The sequence below is a fragment of the Triticum aestivum genome, chromosome 5A (genome assembly GCF_018294505.1).
Source record: "Triticum aestivum cultivar Chinese Spring chromosome 5A, IWGSC CS RefSeq v2.1, whole genome shotgun sequence".
Lineage (NCBI taxonomy): Eukaryota > Viridiplantae > Streptophyta > Magnoliopsida > Poales > Poaceae > Triticum > Triticum aestivum.
The window spans coordinates 640,489,316-640,511,682 of NC_057806.1; the positions used below are offsets into that span (position 1 = coordinate 640,489,316).

Genomic DNA, 22,367 nt, shown 5'->3' on the forward strand with positions numbered 1-22,367 from the left:
TCGTCGCCATCTCGTCTCCACGCCTTGCCTCCACCCCATCTCTCTGCCCCGCCACGAACCGGGCCCTGCCTCGCCTCGTTCCCTCCCCGAGCACGCCTGGCGACGGCTCCGGCCAGCCCGCGGCCTTGCCCGGCCGGCCCTGGTGCTAGCTCTGGTCGGCGGCCTCCTCTGCTTCTCCGGCCGACCACGACCAGCCCCGTCCCTCCCGTCCCCTCCATCGTCGTGACGCCCCTCTGCCCGGTGAGCTATGCTCTTTTTTTTCATTTTTCCTAATGTGACATTCATAGTTTCATGTTTATTTGCTGCAAATAACTACTATGTATGGACATGTGTAACTTATCTTCACAAAGACAAGTGATGTAATTGTTAGCATTGTTCTCTTCTAGATTTTATGTCCATAAGCCTAATATTTGTACCAATATGATATATAATGGATTATGACAATATATGCATGTGAGATTAATGGATGGTGTATTCATCCCCTAAGTCTATTCACATATGCATGCAAAACAATTTTTTGAGTTGATGTTTGTGTCATGTTCTTTGAGTTGTTGACGTCTAGAGATGGCATGGATAGGAGGTGGAGCTGTGTCTAAATCCTTGCTATGTGAGATTTAGTTTCTAAAATAGTTGTGTGAGATGTGCTCCAAAATTGGCATATGATGAGTGGTTATTTAATCATGATGATCTTGCTAAAAAAATTTAAGGACAATATTTGACACTTGACGAAATATGATTTTTTCATAGTTTAAAGTGTCAATGCTTAACCTTTTTTTTGCACTTGGTCGAATTAACAGGATTTGTGGTGTTCCATCTTCGTGGAGTGACCGTCGACGTTGGAGGTGTTGGTCCACGATCGTCCCTCCTTTGATCGACTACATCCTCTACATCGGAGGGTGAGCAACAATTCCATGACCTCGTCCACTTTTTTTCCATGTCACTAGATTAAATTTTCACATCAAGTCGCGTAACCTAGGTCTCCCGTCCGAAAGGGTTGCATCGACAAATATGCATTCAATTGCATATTTATCACCGCAGCTCTTTCGGATTGTCCAGCGCTTTCCACGGACAGCCCGAGGATGTGTAGATTGGGTACGTTGTTCATGCTCTACCCCGTTCCGAGACAGGATTTCGGCGGCGCCTCCCTGTTGTTCTCCGGATGCACATTCTCTCGGCATTTTGCCGAGATGTGTATTTGGAGAACAGCGGGGAGGTGCTGCCGAAATTTTGTCTCGGAATGGGGTAGAGCATGGACAACGTACTCAATCTACACATTCTCGGGTGGGATTAGGACCCATCTTTACCTATTAGAGATGTAGGTGGATTAAATGTCGATTCTCGTCAACCTTGTAAAAAAATAAAATATTGATGTGAGTAATTTAAATGAATCCTTAATTTTGTTGTGTGGCTTCCAATAAAGCAGAGATGGCAGATAATCAGTGGATGTATAGTGGGTTTTTCCATCGGAATCAAGTAACAACAGAGTGGGTCGAGAAAACTGATGTGTTTTTGAAAGAGATATTCCGTAGTCCAATGAGGATGGTGCCAGAATGCCCGTGTGCCAGATGTAAGAGATGTATCCACAGAGATAAGAGTGAGATGACTAAGCACCTTCGCACGCATGGATTTATGCCCAACTTTAATATGCCGATAAACTTTGCCCAGCGGGACCGTGGTAGAGAGGATGTGATACGACAACGCGTTGCTGGTTATGAGGACGATGGGGTTAGAGTCATGCTAGATGATGTCTTTGCTGCACAGCCGACACCCCAGTCACATTCAGTGAATGAACCGGAGGAGCCGGAGGAAACCGCAAAGGCCTTCCTGGAAATCTTGGCCTCATCAAAGAAACCTATCTATGAGGGTGCCAAGCTGTCTGTGCTGGATGCCATCTCACAACTGATGGCAGTCAAGGCTGAGTACGGCTGTAGCCGAGGTTGCTTCGAAGCATTTCTGGGAGTATGGGCTAACAGCCTGCCTGAGGGCCATGAACTGCCAAAAACCATGTACGCTACGAAGAAAATCATGAAGGCGCTCTCCAAGTGCGGTTCCTCTCGGTATATTGAGGTGGTCGATAAGCATGGTCAGAAGCAGCAGCTAAAAATCCCTGTGAAGGTTCTTCGGTATCTTGATTTTATAAAAAGACTGCAGCGCCTTTTCATCACCGATGAGTCTGCCAAAATGATGAAGTGGCACAAGGAAGGGAAAAGGCACAATCCAAAAAATATTGTACATCCATCAGGAGGTGAAGCATGGAAGTCATTCGATATAGAGTACCCGGAGGAAGCAGCCGAGGCTGGGAATGTTAGAGTTGCTATAACAGGTGATGGGTTCAATCCATATGGTATGTCGTCTAATCCATACAGCTATTGGCCCATATTTGTTATTCCGCTCAATCTCCCTCCTGGCGCCATAATGCAACGCAAGACCATGTTCCTGTCGCTTATAATTCCGGGGCCTGAATATCCGGGGAAGAATTTGAGTGTGTTTATGCAGCCGTTGGTGGATGATTTGCACCATTCTTGGTACTTCTCGAGGTTGACATACGACCGACATCTGCAGAAAAATTTCTTGATGAAAGTTTGGCTACAATATTGCATGCATAACTTTCCCGGTTATGCCCTGTTCTGCGGATGGTGTACAAGTGGAAAGATGCCTTGCCCAGTGTGCATGCAGGCCTTGATTTTTATTTGGCTGAAGAAGGGTGGCAAGTATGTTGCATTTGACCTGCATCGACAGTTCCTCCCTCCATACCATCCTGATAGGGAAGACAAGAAGAACTTCACAAAAGGCAAAGTTGTCCATGAAGTAAACGAGATTCCAACGTTTTCTGGTGCGGATGTGCTTGCTCAGCTGAAAGCTCTTAAGCCTGCCAGTGAAGGGAAAGGCAAAGGCAAAGGCAAAGGCAAAGGCAAAGCCACAGGCAAAGACGAGGGCGAGGGCAAAGGAAAAGGTAAAGGGAATTTTTTTGAAGGATATGGTGAGACACACAATTGGACTCACATTACCCCCTTCACGCAACTTCCCTATTTTAAGGACCTCAAACTTCCATACAACATAGACGTGATGCACACCGAAAAGAATGTCACAGTCCCTTTTTTGCACGATCCTCAACATTCCTGATAAGACAAAGGATAATGTTAATGCTAGAGTTGATCAACAGAATATTTGTGATAGACCACGTCTACACATGCAGCCTCCCACAGGCAGTCGAAAATCTTGGTTCAAGCCAGATGCTGACTTCGTACTTAAAAAGGATCATAAGATGGAGGCATTCAAGTGGCTGAAACACGTCGTGAAGTTCACTGATGGTTATGCGTCGAATATAAGTAAGGGGGTCAATCTTTCAACGGGCAGAGTGACCGGGCTCAAGAGTCATGACTATCATGTATGGATTGAGCGGATTATGCCGGTGATGGTTTGGGGCTATGTTCCCGAGCGTGTCTGGCGTGTGCTTGCGGAGTTAAGCCATTTCTTCCGCACACTTTGTGCTAAAGAAGTATGTCCTGAGAAGATAAAAGAAATGCATAAGAAGGCGCCGGAGTTGATATGCAAGCTAGAGAAGATCTTCCCGCCAGGCTTCTTTACTCCGATGACACATCTCATTTTGCACCTCCCGAACGAGGTATTGTTGGGGGGGCCTGTGTAGAATCGTTGGCAGTACGGCCCTGAGAGACAGAACAAGCATCTGAGACAGAAATGTGGAAACAAAGCTAAGATTGAACCTTCCATAGCTGAGGCAGTTATCCTAGAGGAGGTGGTAGACCTCAGGACAGCCTACTATCCGGACCATGTTCCCACGTTGCACAATAAGGTGTCTCGATACAATACAGAAGAACCCAAGTATAAACCCAAGTTGCCTCTATTCATCGGGCAAGGTGGTAGGGCTGGATGCTCGAAACCTTATCTCATGCCACGAGATGAGTGGGAGGATGTCATGTTCTATATCTTGCACAACATCAAGGAAGTTGAGGATGAGTGGATGAGGTAATACCTTTGCACCATTCTTTTAGTCAATTCGTTATGTTCACTTTGCCTAGTTCTTATACCGCTTTTCTTATTGTAGTCGATTCGTTGAAGAAGAATGGACGGGAATGCTGCCTCCTACTGAAGCGGAGGCACTTGCTCTTCTCCGAAAGGGTGCTGATGGAAGGAAAAATTTCGTTGCGTGGTTCCTGGAGAAAGTAATTTTTCACACTTTTAATTAAACTCATGCACCCTATAATTTCAATTAAACTCATGCACCCTATAATTTCAATTAAACTTGTAGGGAAATGATCCGACCGAATCAATGGATGAAGAATTGAGATGGTTTTCCATGGGTTTTGACCCTGTCGTCATGACATGCGAAAAATATGATGTGAATGGGTATCGCTTCCATACAGAGGAGCACCAGAACAGTTGGCCTGATCCCAAAACCATAAATACCGGAGTCTTCACTAAAGGAGATAATAAAGTAGATTACTATGGAAGGGTAGGAAAAATATACGAGCTTACATTCAAACGTGGCCGCGAACACCTAAGTCTCACTGTGTTCAAATGCCGATGGTTTGACCCCAAAAAGGGTCTGAGACATACGCCTTCTGTTGGTTTAGTTGAAGTTAAAACATCAACCGTCTATGCCGGAGCTGATCTCTTTATCGCCGCTACCCAGGCCACACAAGTATATTATCTGCCTTACCCATGCCAGAAAGAGTACCTAAAGGGTTGGGAAGTTGTGTTCAAGGTGTCGCCGCATGGTAAGCTACCGGACCCGAACGATGATGATTACTACAACATAAACCCCATGACATATGAGGGAGTGTTCTATCAAGAGGAACATGATGACATGGTCTGAAACAACGAGGATGATGACTTGGGTTATGTTGACCTGGACCCAAACGACGACGACGCACAGATTGATGGTGAGGCAGTTGTGAATCAAAGAGACATAATTATGCTTGAAAAGTTAAATGAAGACACTGACGATGAGGAAGAGCCTCCACCTCCGTCAGACAACAAAGAAGATATGCGTGATAGTGATGATGAGACCGGTCCACGAATAGATTACAATAGTGATGATTCATATGGGTTCTAGAAAATGTAAGTTCTTTTAATGATCATTACAATAGTATGCTTAATGTGCTCTTCTAGTATTAATGTTTTTCCTGTATGCTTGTTTAATTGATATCCTTACTAATTGTTTATTCTCTTCTCAATGCAGGTTTGCTAATCATGGGCAAGTCCAGCGGCGCCAGTTCCCTCTGTAAATTCAAAGGACTTACTCGGAGTGGACGAGCCCATAAGGTTCCCTCCCGACTACGCGAGGATGACACCTCACACGGAGGTGGAGGGGTCGGGGGAGGAGACCCTAGAGGAGGAGGCAGTGGGGGGAGAGCCCCTAGAGGAGGAGGAGGTGGGGGGAGAGGCAGCCGGGGCAAAAAACTCCGGGCCGTGTCCGAAATAGGAGGGTCTTCTTCGATGCCCTCCTACACAGAGGCACCTTCTGAGTCTGAGGAGGAGGAGTATGTTCCTGATGGCGAGGAGGAGGGTGAGGAGGAGGAGGGCGAGGAGGAGGGTGAGGAGGAGGGCAAGGAGGGTGGAGGGGAGGTTGATCCCGAGTTGTGGGGTGACTTGCCACCGGGTGCTCCGCAGGGGTGGCTGTGTGGTAATGCCGGACTACCTACACCACCTTCTATTGAGGAGCACAAGTGGCTCATTGAACCTGTGGGGACAGAGTAAGTGCCTCTCAATCATATTTTCAACACATGACAACATTTTCTTATTGTACACATGGCAATCATTTGATTCTTTTGCAGAAACTGGATCCTTCGCGGAAAGGGCCATAAACCGAACGGCCTTATCACTGTCCTGTTGAAGGAGTTTTGGCCTGGCCTATTTTGCCCGCGCCAAGACAGGGACCCGCAGCTGCGGGTTTTGGCCACGAACTGGGCCCACTACGAGGCTTGCAGCAACGCGGAGTACGGGACGGCCGCTAAGGCCGTGATCACCAAATTTTGGGTAAGTTCTCTTCTGAATCACTGGTCTTCAGTTTCGTTCATAGTTTGTCAGTGAATCACTCAACTCATGCCTTGTTTGCTTCTGGTTTATGCATGATTGCAGCAACTCTATAGAGTTCTTGACGAGCACAAGGCCAGAGCCGACGTGGTCTTGCTTGCGGCTGCGAAGAAGAAAGCTCGTCAGTTGCAGTACGAGGTGCGCTGGGTTGCCATCTCGCAGTACTACCACATCTACCTGCAACAAAAGATGACCAAAACTCAAGCGCAGAGGCAACGACTTACCTTGAATAGGGAGCAGTTCATGATGGTAACTATTACTAACTTATCATTGTTTCAAGCAGTCAACTATATGTTTCGTGCTCACATGTCATGCTTCCAAAATTTGCATAGGTTGTTCCTTGTTGGTGCTATGGAAGGCATGACGGATGGGCGAGTTTGGTGGATAGGTGGCTCGGCGATGATGCAGAGTTTGCTGCCAAGAGCATCAAGGCCCGGGCTAACCGTGGAAAAGACGGGACACACGGCCAAGGAAACAGGAACCACTGGGCTTCAAGGCCATGAAGGTATATCTATATGCATGATGCATTTTTGTTCTTCTTTACCGTCATGTTCTTATGTATGGCTAAATTCTGTTTGACGTTGCAGGAGGACAAGTTGAAGAGGCCGCTCTCAGACATTGAGTCGTGGAATCTAGCCCGCGAGCGGAGTCATCCCAAGGAGGGCGAGAGCCAGTACTACGACAAGACCGAGGAGCACCTGGAGTCTTACACTCAGCACTATCAGAAGTTGCATCCGGATGTTCCTGTTCCTGAGGTCGCCCAGTCTCAGATTGACGACATGGCGGTGGTGGCCATCCAGGGGAAGTCACATGGCCGGTATCCGTGTTTCGATGGCTTGATAACTCCTTCGATCTCGTACACACGGCTTCGGTCTACCAACCCGAGCCAGTTAGAGAGTACGGGGCGTTCACAGACTCCCTTAGCCCGCCAGCATGCTGTAAGTACTTCCCCTTTATCTTTTTCTCTCTAGCATTCTCAGTTCATTTTCAGCATTGCTCACTTAGAAACAACCTAAATTATGTAGGAATCTCGAGGTGCGAGAGTACTTCCAATGAGTGAAGGCAAATGATGATTACAACCGTCAGATGATGGTGGTTAGTTTTGCCATCTTAAAACCAAGCTAAATTTTTACACTTTCATTCCTTCTGACCTTCTAGTTTGCTTGTTTAACTAACATCTAGGCTATGTTGGCGTCTTGGAGTAACCGCACGGATCCACCACAAATGGGACCCCCACCACCACCTGCGGGAGAACCCCCACACGTGCCCACGTTCGATGAATGGGTGGCACTAGGCAGTGATGGTCTGGTTAGTACATTTGCCTAACTACTGGCAAACTAGTTCTCGTTCATTCAACACTATCATATCATATTTACCGTTAGAATCTTTTCTGAAACATGTAGGGGACCAGTGGCTCGACTACTGCTCCGTCGACCCCAGTCACTCCGATCTGGCAGAGTGATGGTGGTTGCGGTGGCGGTTTTGGCGGAGGTGGTCCTGGTGGTGGTGGTTTTGGCGGAGGTGGTCTTGGTGGTGGTGGTTTTGGCGGAGGTGGTCTTGCTTGATGTCGATGATGATTCCGTGCATGTGGCCGTCGTGCCATGCCTTTCATGTTGCTACTTTTATGATGTTCCATGTCTTGCACTACTTATATGTTCATGAACTTCCGCCGGTGATGATCTTTAGATGATGATGATGAACTTGACTATGTTTAGATGATGATGATGAACTTGAGTATGTTTAGATGATGAACTGTCATATTTCTGCATAATTCCATATTATTCTGCTTTGAAATGCTGTCAAATGAATTGAAAAAGAGAAAACAGGGAAAATAAAAAAATAGAAAAAACTATGCCTACGGCAAAGCCGTCGGCATATATAAGCCCAGGAGTTACCAGGGCTTGCCACGTGGCAGATCTATGCCTACGGCAATGCCGTCGGCATAGATTTTCATCTATGCCGACGGCTTTGCCATAGGCATAGCCCTGCCGCCAGGAGAAATCAGGGAAATACACGTGGCAGTGCTATGCTGTCAGGACCCCGACTCAATGCCACATCGATCTAGCATGTAGCACCTCATATCACTTTGCGGCCTCACGCACGGTATCCCCACGGGTGTCGCCTTACCTTTGCCCGGGACCATTTGCACCTTTTGGCACACGGATATGACAGTGTCGCTAGCATCCATATGATAAGGAGCCCGGGCTGACATGGCTAGTCGTAAACCCAAAGTGGCACTAACTTACAGGGACAGGCATCCATGACCCAGCATCGAACGTGTCGGTCATCAGCGAGTGAATCCAGGCTGTAGCACTGGGCTAACAGGACTCCGGTGAACCGGGCTGTAGCGGGCTAACAGGACTCCGGTATTCATCACGTGACATTTCCCCGAAGGGACAAACACAGGAACGAAGAAGGACACATGCCGGCCGGCCTAAGTGTTCCGGAGCAGTAGCAAGCTACCAGGGCTCAGTGGAAGCACTAGGAGACATTTCCCGGTAAGAGAGACTACTAAGGATAAACAACTAGATAGTCAGATCCCACACATAGCAATACACATTACACGTACGCATAACATGCAAGTATGTGCTATACAACATGGCATCACAGCATAACTCAACAACTCATATAGATAAAGGCTCAGAAGAGCCATCATAGCATTATTACAAACAGGGGTCACATGACCCAACAGTCAGAGCAATCAAGCAACAAACGGAAGCATTACATGTCTGAGTACAGACATCTATAAATGAAAAAGGCTGAAAGCCTGACTATCTACAACGTCCGATCAAGATCGTAGCTGAGGTACTAGCTACTAGTCGAAGTCCACGAGAGCACTAATAAGACCGAAGTCTCCGCTGCAAAAACATAAATAAAGCAACATGAGTACAAAGGTACTCAGCAAGACTTACATCAGATCCTATCATACATGCATTTGTATCAAGAGGGTAATGTGGGGTTTAGTTGTAGCAAGCCAGCTTTGACTCTGTGGCTATCCTGTTCTACGACTACCAGAAATCTTGAGGTGAGACAACGTACACGAGTCCACTAATCACCACACAATACACTACTATGGATTCATCCCCGTCTCCCTACGAGAAGGCCATCCATAGCACTCACACTTGTCTTGAGCATTTTAGGGTATCCACTTCAAGTTGTCTATGTACCATGTAGGCATCCAAGAAGTCCATAACCGCGGACCCGGCTATTCGAATAGATCATGTTAACCCTGCAGGGGTGTACTTCTTCACACACGCTCTCGCCACTTACCTCCATGTACACGTCATGTATCTCGGCAACCTTCAAGCGGAAGCCTGGCGAGGGTGTCGGCCACGACCTGACTAACCACACAAGACTCTAATCCAGGTTTATCGCCTATTCGGGTTCCATCCGCAAGGAGATCCGGCCGGGGTTTCACTCATGGCCCCAAACGATGTGTGCAGGGTTCCCAAGCCCACCTCGCCGGATGGATCTATGCTTGGTACACCGTGCCACTTGTGCCTAGTCTGTCCCAAGCCCACCTGGCCGGGTGCCACTTGGTAGACTACTAACACTACCTACAAACACCAGAAACTAGTTGCGACTCCTGGACAGAGATCAAGTTGGTTAATAAGTCGAGAGGGCTTGGAGCGCCCGGAGCCCAATGTGTGGTAGTAACGAGTCATTGGACAACATACATAGAACTCAGTGCTTAAGGACGGTTCCAATGAGACAACCCACCATGTACTCCTACATGGCCTCTCACCGCTACCTTTACCAAATCATGTTCACACACTTAACTCTCAGCACCAGAACATATCGTAACACTCCAATTCATTCCCAATGAACCAGACCTGACACAACTCTAAGCAATAGCAGGCATAGCATGGTAGGAACACAACATGGCTCAATCAACTCCTACACATGCTAGTGGGTTTCAACTATTTACTGTGGCAATGACAGGTCATGCAGAGGAATGGGTTCAACTACCGCAGCACAAAGTAGCAGATGAATCGTTGTTGTCCTAATGCAATAACTGAGAGCAGGAGCGAGAGAGTAGGATTGTATCGGAATGAACAAGGGGGTTTGCTTGCCTGGTAAATCAACAAGGGAGGCACTGCTTCACAGACAGATACTCTGGAATGTCTCCGGAGCAAGACCTATCGAAAAGGAACAGTGTCGGCAATCAATACACAACCATATGCAACAATATGATGCATGAACATGGCATGAAGATGTGATGCTGTTTGAGCTAATGCAACCGGTATCCATTTGGTTTGAAGTCCATTTGAACCAAAGGTTCAAATGCATCTCCAAATTAAGCTCCTATATATGCCATAATGTGTTTTCTCATATTCAGCATGTATAAGTTGGTTTGTCATGCATGAAACTAGTACAGATGGAAAGATTGCATTTTTCTGATAATTTTTCATATATAAATCATTTCAATCTGAGCTACGGTTGAATTTCTATGAATTTTTGAAGTTTAAAACAATTTCTGGAATTTCCTGATTTAATTTAAATCCAGAAATCATATTATTGCGCCAGCATGACGTCATCACTACATCAGCGGGTCAACGCGGCTGTCCAGGTCAAATCTGACACATGGGGTCCACCCGACAGTGTCATGGTTAAGTAACAGAGGTTAATTAAATTTAAACTAATCCTAAACTAAAATTAGCAGGGACGGGCCCCACTTGTCATTGAGCCAGGGGAGGTCAAACCCCCTGGTCAACTGGGCTAACACGCCGGCGTTTAGCCGCCGGCGGCAGCAAACGCGGCGGAGGGCGCGGGATTGCCACTCCGGCGCCCAATCGAGCAGCGGAGGGCACACGCGGGAAGCTGGGGCTCGCGCGCATCCACTGGTGCCCTACGTTTCATCGGAGACGGCCTAAATCGACGGTGGCGACCACTTGGGCGGCGGCCGGAGTTCGGGCGCGAGCGGGATCGGCCTGCGGGGCACGAGGAGGCAGGGGAGAAGGGGGGGTTCGACGGCGGGGCTCACAGCGAATCCAACGGCGTCGTCGGCGAGCGCGGGGAAGGCTTGGGGCAGCCGGAGCGACGACGGGCGATCTCGTCGGCCGAAGCTTGAAGACGACGGCGATGGCGATGAAGCGGAGCTCGCCCGGTTGCTTTTCTCGGTGAGGAGGGAGAGGGGGTCGCGGCGGAGCTGGGAAGCATGTCGGGGAGGTGCGGCAGTGGCCGAGGCCACGGTGGCTATGGACGGCGGCGACGGTGATTCTCGAGTGAGAGAGAGGAAGAAGGGGAAAAGCACGGAAGAGAGGGGGGTGAGGCCAGGGGATCGGGGCGGCACCGAGAAGAAGCGTCACAGCATCGCGCTGGCAGGGTAGGCAGGCAGGCGAGCTGGTGGCGTGGCGCTCCGCCCGTGCGCGCGCGTCGGCCACACGCCTGGCCGACTGGCGCCAGGAGGACGACGGCGGTGGTGGGCTGGGCTGGCTTGCTGGGCCAGAGGCGCCAGGTAAGAAGCCCAGGTAAGGTTTCCCTCTTTTATTTTTGTTTTCTAATTTTTCTGACATTTGTTTTGATTTAATTAAAATATTAAATCATTTTATTACCTTATGCCAATTTTTGCAGGAGCTAGCTATATTATTCCAGAGCTCCCCAACAGGTGGCATAATTTTTGGATCATATTATATATATATAGCAATATATATCCAAGGCAAATAATTATCGGATTAATCCAAATGCCCAAAATAAATACCTATGAGCTCTTAAAAATATTGGTTTGATTTTTTATCTCTGTCCAATATTTTCAGAGAGCAACATGAGCATTTTCTTGGACCCTTTTTGGAGAAATTTTTATTTGGGTCATTTTCAAAAATTATTCTGAGGGTTCCACCAATCCTCATTTCAAATTTAAATGGAATATAAACATGATGCACAAATGACTAGCTAGTCTAGGTCATACCAAAACTAGGGATGTGACAACTCGCCCCCACTTGAAAGAATCTCGTCCCGAGATTCAGGGGTCGACGGAAAGAAAGCGGGGTACTCCAGTCGAAGACGATCTTCTCGCTCCCAAGTAGCTTCTCTCTTGGAATGATGAGACCACTGAACTTTGAGAAACTTGATGTTATGACGTCGGGTAACACGCTCTGCTTGATCAAGAATGCGAACCGGGTACTCTCGGTAGGTGAGGTTATCTTGGAGATCAAGTGTTTCGTGGTCCACTCCGCGGATGGGATCCGAGAAGCAACGCCTGAGTTGAGAGACGTGGAAGACATCATGAACTCGAGAAAGATGTGGGGGTAGTTCCAATTGGTAGGCAACCTCTCCTCGTTTAGCGAGAATGTGAAAAGGACCAATATAACGAGGAGCCAACTTGCCCTTGATACCGAAACGATGGGTACCCTTCAAAGGAGTAACCCGAAGGTAAGCCTGGTCGCCAATTTCATAAGTCATATCCTTATGATGACGATCATACTGACTCTTTTGACGAGACTGGGCTGTTTTCAAATTCTCACGAATGATGCGAACTTGCTCTTCTGCCTCCTGGATCATGTCCGGTCCAAAGAATTGTCTTTCACCAGTTTCTGACCAGTTCAAAGGTGTTCGACATCTTCGTCCATAGAGAACCTCAAAAGGAGCTTTCTTGAGGCTGGATTGATAGCTATTGTTATAAGCAAACTCGGCAAAAGGAAGACATTTCTCCCAATCCATACCGAATGAGATAACGCAAGCTCTGAGCATGTCTTCGAGAATTTGATTGACCCGTTCCACCTGACCACTCGACTGAGGGTGGAAAGCGGTACTGAAGGAAAGATGGGTTCCCATGGCAGTTTGGAAACTCTCCCAAAAATGAGAAGTGAAGAGACTGCCACGGTCTGAATTGATCTCTAGTGGAACACCATGAAGTGACACTATTCGAGAAATATATAAGTCAGCGAGCTGACTAGCGATGATACTCTCTCGAACAGGTAGGAAGTGTGCCACTTTGGAGAGATGATCAACGACTACGAAGATAGCATTATTCCCTCTCTTGGTCCTGGGAAAGCCGGTGATGAAGTCCATACCAACTTTATCCCATTTCCATTCAGGAATAGCTAAAGGCTGAAGGGTGCCAGCAGGTCTTTGATGCTCTGCCTTAACGCGACGACAAACGTCACATTTAGCAATGAACTCAGCGATTTCTCTCTTCATCCTAGTCCACCAGAACCTCTGGCGTAGGTCCTGATACATCTTAGTACTACCGGGATGAATCGTGAGAGGAGATTCATGCGCCTCCTTAAGAATCAGTTGTCGAAGATGTTGATTCTTGGGAACCACCAAGCGATTCTCAAAGAAAACAACACCACGATCATCCATAGAGAAACATCCACCAACTCCCTTCTTAAATGTTTCTCTTGATCCGGGAAATTCCTGTGTCTTGCTTTTGAGCTGCGATAATCTGATCCTTAAGATCAGGTTTCGCCACCAGGGTAGAAGGAATCCGTGAGGAGCAATGTGAAGATAAGCTTACAGAATTCCTCATGGAGAAGTGGTTGGCCTTGCTGCAACATGAGATTGTTGCAATAGGATTTACGGCTTAGAGCATCAGCCATGACATTGGCTTTGCCTGGGGTGTAGGTAATCCCTAAATCATAATCTGTGATCAACTCCAACAAACGTCTTTGCCTAAGGTTCAGATCCGGTTGGGTGAAGATATACTTGAGACTTTGGTGATCGGTGTAGATCTCGCAACGTTTACCAAGAAGTAATGTCGCCAGGTCTTGAGTGCATAGACTACGGCTGCAAGCTCTAGATCATGTGTAGGATAATTATCCTCATGTGGATGAAACTGTCGAGATGCATAGGCAATCACATGACGATCTGCATAAGAATGCAACCTAGTCCCTGTCGTGAGGCATCGCAGTAGATAATAAAGTCTTTAGTGAAATCCGGTGGCACAAGTATGGGAGCAGAGGTCAGGCACCTTTTCAGTTCCTGAAAACTGTGTTCACACTGTGGGGACCACTCAAACTTTTTATCTTTCTTGAGAAGTTCCGTGAGGGGTTTGGCTACTTTGGAGAAGTTTTCAACAAAGCGGCGACAATAGCTGGCTAGACCAAGGAAACTCCTAACTTGTTTAACGGTCTCAGGTGGAGTCCAATCGAGAACAGCCTTGAACTCTCTCGGGATTGACAGCAATGCCCTTACCAGAGATTACGTGGCCTAGGTAGGTCACTTCTGGCAACCAAAATTCACACTTGGAGAACTTGGCATAAAGGCGGTGCTCTCTGAGTTTTTCTAACACAAGTCTAAGATGTTCGGCATGCTCTTCCTCGTTCTTCGAGTAAATAAGAATATCATCGAGGTAAACCACGACGAACTTATCTAAGTACTCCATGAAGATCGAGTTCATCAAGCGGGAGAATGTGGCTGGGGCGTTGGTTAGGACCGAAGGACATGACTGTGTACTCGTACTGGACCATAACGAGTACAAAGGCTGTCTTGGGAATGTCCCCGTTTCTGATCTTAATTTTGGTGGTATCCTAACCTTAAATCCATCTTGGAGAAGACTGAGGATCCAGCGAGCTGATCATACAGGTCGCTGATCCTGGGGAGCGGATACTTGTTCTTTATCGTGACCAAATTAACGGGACGATAATCTACAACCATCCGGTCCGTACCATCCTTCTTCTTGACGAAGAGGACGGGGCAAGCCCAAGGAGAAGAACTGGGACGGATGAAACCCTTTTGCAAGGACTCATCAAGTTGTTTCTTAAGCTCGGCTAGTTCTAAGGGTGCCATCTTGTAGGGTCTCCTAGAGATTGGAGCAGTTCCTGGGATAAGATCTATGACGAACTCTACATCTCTGTCAGGCGGAACACCTGGCAGTTCCTCTGGAAAGACATCCGGAAAGTCACGGACTACCGAAATATCTTCAAGGTCTGGAAGAGGGCTGGCATTAAGGGAATAGAGCTGACGCTTTGCAACTCTAGTGGAGACAGTGACTATCTTGCCAGATGGGTGTGTGAGCTGAACAGACCTGGTGAAACAATCAATCTTGGCATGATGAGCTGTCATCCAGTCCATACCCAAGATGATGTTAATATCCGAAGACTTGAGAGATATCAAGGAAGCAAGGAATACAAGTCTGTCAACAAGGATTTCATTGCCATAACTTATCCTAGAAGTTTGCCATTTGGATCCAGGAGTTTGAATAAGTAATGGGGAGGGCATATCACAAAATGACATGTCGTGCAAGCGGGCATAGCTTTCAGAAATGAAGGAATGAGACGCTCCAGTATCGAATAAAACCGATGCCGGATGACAGTTGACAAGGAGTGTACCAAGAACGACATCTGGATCATCATGAGCGGCTGTAGCTGAGACGTGATGCACACGTCCATGTTCAGTGGGAGCTGACTTGGCACTGATCATCTTGCGTGATGGCTTAACACAGCCAACAGACTTCTCGGGCTGAGGTGGAGCAACTCTGATCTGAGTGCAAATACGGGCAATGTGGCCTGGCTCTCCGCACCTGTAACAAATCTTGGAGGTAGGATGTGGACCTGCATCAACAAGCGGTCTACCAGTAGGCCTGGGTGGAACATATGACTGAGCTGGAGGAGGCACCACATGGGATGGCCTCGGTGCATAACCGGAAGGAAGAGCGGAGTTTGGAACCCAAATCCGGCGCTTCTGGGAACTAGAGCCAGAGGAAGATCCCAAATCACGGGTGTGCTTACGAGACTCCTCGTAAGTGAGTTGAGCTGTCTCTGCATTAATGGCCTTGTTCACAAGGGCTTGGAATGTATCACAATGATGCAGGTGGAGATCACGATGCAACTTGGGGTTGAGACCCTTCCGGAACCTAGCCTGCCTCTTGGCGTCCGTGGACACCTCTTCTGTGGCATAACGGGCGAGGTTCTCAAATTCTCTACTATAGGCATCAACAACCATCTTATTCTGAGTGAAACTACAGAACTCTTCTCTCTTGCGATCGATGAGGGCTTCAGGAATGTGATGCTCGCGAAAAGCCTCAATAAAATCCCTCCAAGTAGGAATCTGGCCAGCTGGAAGCAAAGCCTCATAGTTCTGCCACCAAAGACTAGCAGGACCTTCCAGGTGGTATGTGGCATAAGTGACCTTGTCATCTTCAGCTACGCTCGCGGAATGCAGCTTATGAGTGATGCTACGGAGCCAGTCATCTGCATCGAGTGGCTCGATGGAATGATGAAAGGTAGGTGGGTGCAAACGAATGAAGTCATGAATGGTAGCAGATCCTTTGAACTGATGTGCGGTGTTCTCCTCGATACGTGCCAACAAGCGGTTAGACTCACGCTTGTTCCTCTCCATATCTAGCATGAACTCTGCCAACGAAGGCTGATCGGGAGGATCCTCATCCCTACCATCTCCGTGGTTCTGGCTACGAGCAACGGAACTTCGCTTAGCTGATGACATCCTGAGAAACGAACCAAGGACGGAATCAGCATCAACTATGGACTGTAGAATATAGGACAAGGAATTAGTATCTCTCGAACTCCTAGGGAAATTCCGGCAGCATAACGGTAGTAAAATGCTCAGAATGAGACATCCTACTAAAAATGGGGTGGTAACATACTCACCAGCATTACTCAAGGTTCTGAGATCATACTAAACAGACTACACCGGAAATACTCAAAACTGGGGTATGACTCTGATCAACCAATCCTATGGGACTACGGAGTAGTAACACGTGATCCTGATAGACGGGAGAGAAGCCTAGTTCCTTAATCCCGTCGGAAAGATAGGATGACTCAGATCAGAAGGCCATGAGGTATAAGGAGTAAAAAGAGCCTTACGTTCCAACCCACAATCAATTCCCTTACATAACTAAAGCATTTCTAGACTCAATTTCGACCAGTTTGGCTTGGTAACCCTACAGGCAACCTGGCTCTGATACCAACGCTGTCAGGACCCCGACTCAATGCCACATCGATCTAGCATGTAGCACCTCATATCACTTTGCGGCCTCACGCACGGTATCCCCACGGGTGTCGCCTTACCTTTGCCCGGGACCGTTTGCGCCTTTTGGCACACGGATATGACAGTGTCGCTAGCATCCATATGATAAGGAGCCCGGGCTGACATGGCTAGTCGTAAACCCAAAGTGGCACTAACTTACAGGGATAGGCATCCATGACCCAGCATCGAACGTGTCAGTCATCAGCGAGTGAATCCAGGCTGTAGCACTGGGCTAACAGGACTCCGGTGAACCGGGCTATAGCGGGCTAACAGGACTCCGGTATTCATCGCGTGACATTTCCCCGAAGGGACAGACACAGGAACGAAGAAGGACACATGCCGGCCAGCCTAAGTGTTCCGGAGCAGTAGCAAGCTACCAGGGCTCAGTGGAAGCACTAGGAGACATTTCCCGGTAAGAGAGACTACTAAGGATAAACAACTAGATAGTCAGATCCCACACATAGCAATACACATTACACGTACGCATAACATGCAAGTATGTGCTATACAACATGGCATCACAGCATAACTCAACAACTCATATAGATAAAGGCTCAGAAGAGCCATCATAGCATTATTACAAACAGGGGTCACATGACCCAACAGTCAGAGCAATCAAGCAACAAACGGAAGCATTACATGTCTGAGTACAGACATCTATAAATGAAAAAGGCTAAAAGCCTGACTATCTACAACGTCCGATCAAGATCGTAGCTGAGGTACTAGCTACTAGTCGAAGTCCACGAGAGCACTAATAAGACCGAAGTCTCCGCTGCAAAAACATAAATAAAGCAACATGAGTACAAAGGTACTCAGCAAGACTTACATCAGATCCTATCATACATGCATTTGTATCAAGAGGGTAATGTGGGGTTTAGTTGTAGCAAGCCAGCTTTGACTCTGTGGCTATCCTGTTCTACGACTACCAGAAATCTTGAGGTGAGACAACGTACACGAGTCCACTAATCACCACACAATACACTACTATGGATTCATCCCCGTCTCCCTACGAGAAGGCCATCCATAGCACTCACACTTGTCTTGAGCATTTTAGGGTATCCACTTCAAGTTGTCTATGTACCATGTAGGCATCCAAGAAGTCCATAACCGCGGACCCGGCTATTCGAATAGATCATGTTAACCCTGCAGGGGTGTACTTCTTCACACACGCTCTCGCCACTTACCGCCATGTACACGTCATGTATCTCGGCAACCTTCAAGCGGAAGCCTGGCGAGGGTGTCGGCCACGACCTGACTAACCACACAAGACTCTAATCCAGGTTTATCGCCTATTCGGGTTCCATCCGCAAGGAGATCCGGCCGGGGTTTCACTCACGGCCCCAAACGATGTGTGCAGGGTTCCCAAGCCCACCTCGCCGGATGGATCTACGCTTGGTACATCGTGCCACTTGTGCCTAGTCTGTCCCAAGCCCACCTGGCCGGGTGCCACTTGGTAGACTACTAACACTACCTACAAACACCAGAAACTAGTTGCGACTCCTGGACAGAGATCAAGTTGGTTAATAAGTCGAGAGGGCTTGGAGCGCCCGGAGCCCAATGTGTGGTAGTAACGAGTCATTGGACAACATACATAGAACTCAGTGCTTAAGGACGGTTCCAGTGAGACAACCCACCATGTACTCCTACATGGCCTCTCACCGCTACCTTTACCAAATCGTGTTCACACACTTAACTCTCAGCACCAGAACATATCGTAACACTCCAATTCATTCCCAATGAACCAGACCTGACACAACTCTAAGCAATAGCAGGCATAGCATGGTAGGAACACAACATGGCTCAATCAACTCCTACACATGCTAGTGGGTTTCAACTATTTACTGTGGCAACGACAGGTCATGCAGAGGAATGGGTTCAACTACCGCAGCACAAAGTAGCAGATGAATCGTTGTTGTCCTAATGCAATAACTGAGAGCAGGAGCGAGAGAGTAGGATTGTATCGGAATGAACAAGGGGGTTTGCTTGCCTGGTAAATCAACAAGGGAGGCACTGCTTCACAGACAGGTACTCTGGAATGTCTCCGGAGCAAGACCTATCGAGAAGGAACAGTGTCGGCAATCAATACACAACCATATGCAACAATATGATGCATGAACATGGCATGAAGATGTGATGCTGTTTGAGCTAATGCAACTGGTATCCATTTGGTTTGAAGTCCATTTGAACCAAAGGTTCAAATGCATCTCCAAATTAAGCTCCTATATATGCCGTAATGTGTTTTCTCATATTCAGCATGTATAAGTTGGTTTGTCATGCATGAAACTAGTACAGATGGAAAGATTGCATTTTTCTGATAATTTTTCATATATAAATCATTTCAATCTGAGCTACGGTTGAATTTCTATGAATTTTTGAAGTTTAAAACAATTTCTGGAATTTCCTGATTTAATTTAAATCCAGAAATCATATTATTGCACCAGCATGATGTCATCACTACATCAGCGGGTCAACGCGGCTGTCCAGGTCAAATCTGACACGTGGGGTCCACCCGACAGTGTCATGGTTAAGTAACAGAGGTTAATTAAATTTAAACTAATCCTAAACTAAAATTAGCAGGGACGGGCCCCACTTGTCATTGAGCCAGGGGAGGTCAAACCCCCTAGTCAACTGGGCTAACACGCCGGCGTTTAGCCGCCGGCGGCAGCAAACGTGGCGGAGGGCGTGGGATTGCCACTCCGGCGCCCAATCGAGCAGCGGAGGGCACACGCGGGAAGCTGGGGCTCGCGCGCATCCACTGGTGCCCTTCGTTTCACCGGAGACGGCCTAAATCGACGGCGGCGACCACTTGGGCGGCGGCCGGAGTTCGGGCGCGAGCGGGATCGGCCTGCGGGGCACGGGGAGGCAGGGGAGAAGGGGGGTTCGACGGCGGGGCTCACAGCGAATCCAACGGCGTCATCGGCGAGCTCGGGGAAGGCTTGGGGCAGCCGGAGCGACGACGGCGATCTCGTCGGCCGAAGCTTGAAGACGACGGCGATGGTGATGAAGCGGAGCTCGCCTGGTTGCTTTGCTCGGTGAGGAGGGAGAGGGGGTCGCGGCGGAGCTGGGAAGCGTGTCGGGGAGGTGCGGCAGTGGCCGAGGCCACGGTGGCTATGGACGGCGGCGACGGTGATTCTCGGGTGAGAGAGAGGGAGAAGGGGAAAAGCACGGAAGAGAGGGGGGTGAGGCCAGGGGATCGGGGCGGCACCAAGAAGAAGCGTCGCGGCGTCGCGCTGGCAGGGTAGGCAGGCAGGCGAGCTGGTGGCGTGGCGCTCCGCCCGTGCGCGTGCGTCGGCCACACGCCTGGCCGACTGGCACCAGGAGGACGACGGCGGTGGTGGGCTGGGCTGGCTTGCTGGGCCAGAGGCGCCAGGTAAGAAGCCCAGGTAAGGTTTCCCTCTTTTATTTTTGTTTTCTAATTTTTCTGACATTTGTTTTGATTTAATTAAAATATTAAATCATTTTATTACCTTATGCCAATTTTTGCAGGAGCTAGCTATATTATTCCAGAGCTCCCCAACAGGTGGCATAATTTTTGGATCATATTTTATATGTATAGCAATATATATCCAAGGCAAATAATTATCGGATTAATCCAAATGCCCAAAATAAATACCTATGAGCTCTTAAAAATATTGGTTTGATTTTTTATCTCTGTCCAATATTTTCAGAGAGCAACATGAGCATTTTCTTGGACCCTTTTTGGAGAAATTTTTATTTGGGTCATTTTCAAAAATGATTATGAGGGTTCCACCAATCCTCATTTCAAATTTAAATGGAATATAAACATGATGCACAAATGACTAGCTAGTCTAGGTCATACCAGAACTAGGGATGTGACAACTCGCCCCCACTTGAAAGAATCTCGTCCCGAGATTCAGGGGTCGACGGAAAGAAAGCGGGGTACTCCAGTCGAAGACGATCTTCTCGCTCCCAAGTAGCTTCTCTCTTGGAATGATGAGACCACTGAACTTTGAGAAACTTGATGTTATGACGTCGGGTAACACGCTCTGCTTGATCAAGAATGCGAACCGGGTACTCTCGGTAGGTGAGGTTATCTTGCAGCCGTAGGCATAGATCTATGCCGACGGCAAAGGACCTATGCCGACGGCCCCTGGCCGTAGGCATAGACCGCGAGTCCGGTAGTGACTTGGCGAGCCACGCGGATCTCAAACGATTCCACTGGAAGAGATAATGTCAAGACTCAGGAGCCAGTGCAAAAAGGAAGATAATTAACTGAAGTCGTGATGAAGATCATAAGATTGGTAGTGGCCACACCACGTGGATCTTATCAAGATCCATTTTTTCGAGAAATAGATAAGGGCGGGAAGGATCCATATTATCTGCGGTTGCACCTTCTTCACCTTTGTTATGGCCAGTTTAGCTAGGCCCACCGGGCAATCTTAGCCCACAAGTTATCTTAGGTTAATTCCTTATGCAAGTTATCTTATGTTAATTCTTATGCAAGTTATCTAGGTTATAAATATAGGCTGTAAGACTCTTTTTGGAATTAAGCAATAAGAATATTATTATCCCTATTGCCCGGCTCCCAGAGGAGCCAGAACCCCTAGCCGCCTCTAACCCTAGCCGCCGCCATCTCCCTCCGACGCGATGGCGCGCCCGATCATCGCCCCGTCCCACTCCATCCTTCCCCTACAACCTCTGGAGCAGATCCGGTAGGACCCTTGGTTCTACCAATTTGGTATCCAAAGACTCGGGTTCGATCATGTCGTCATCAACACCCACGCCGCCGCTGCCCATCATCACCACCGTCCCGGTGACCACAGTCGGGTCCCCAATGCCGCCGTCCCCGATCACCTCCGCACCGCTGACAACCTCCGTCTTCACGCCGGAGGAGATCACCAGCACCCTGCGGGACCTCGTGACAGCCGTCCAGGGCATCTCCTTCTACTTGGACGGCCCGCACACCACCCCGCTGGCTGCGACTGCTGCCTACAGCCACCGGGCGACGCACTGGCCGATCCAGAACGCGTCGGGCCCGAGCGGGACGCCTCTGATGCCGTTGCAGACGGGCTACATCGGCGGGCCCCCGCTGCTGCTGCACCTGCCCTGGCACTCAGTACCCGCGGCGATCGCCGGGGCCCATTCGTCACTCTAGCCGCCGCCCACTCCAGCGCCGTCCTGGCCGCAGTGGCCCGTGCCGGTTCTCGCTATTGGAAATATGCCCTAGAGGCAATAATAAATTGATTATTATTATATTTCCTTGTTCGTGATAATCGTTTATTATCCATGCTAGAATTGTATTGATAGGAAACTCAGATACATGTGTGGATACATAGACAACACCATGTCCCTAGTAAGTCTCTAGTTGACTAGCTCGTTGATCAATAGATGGTTACGGTTTCCTAACCATGGGCATTGGA

The 22,367-nt window shown here is 48.3% G+C and overlaps 1 pseudogene; it reads right to left on the minus strand.

The window, feature by feature from the left end:
- Positions 1-21,629, minus strand: part of LOC123101688 (uncharacterized) — an 84,221-nt pseudogene extending 62,592 nt beyond the window's left edge.
- Between the last annotated feature and the right edge of the window lie 738 nt (positions 21,630-22,367).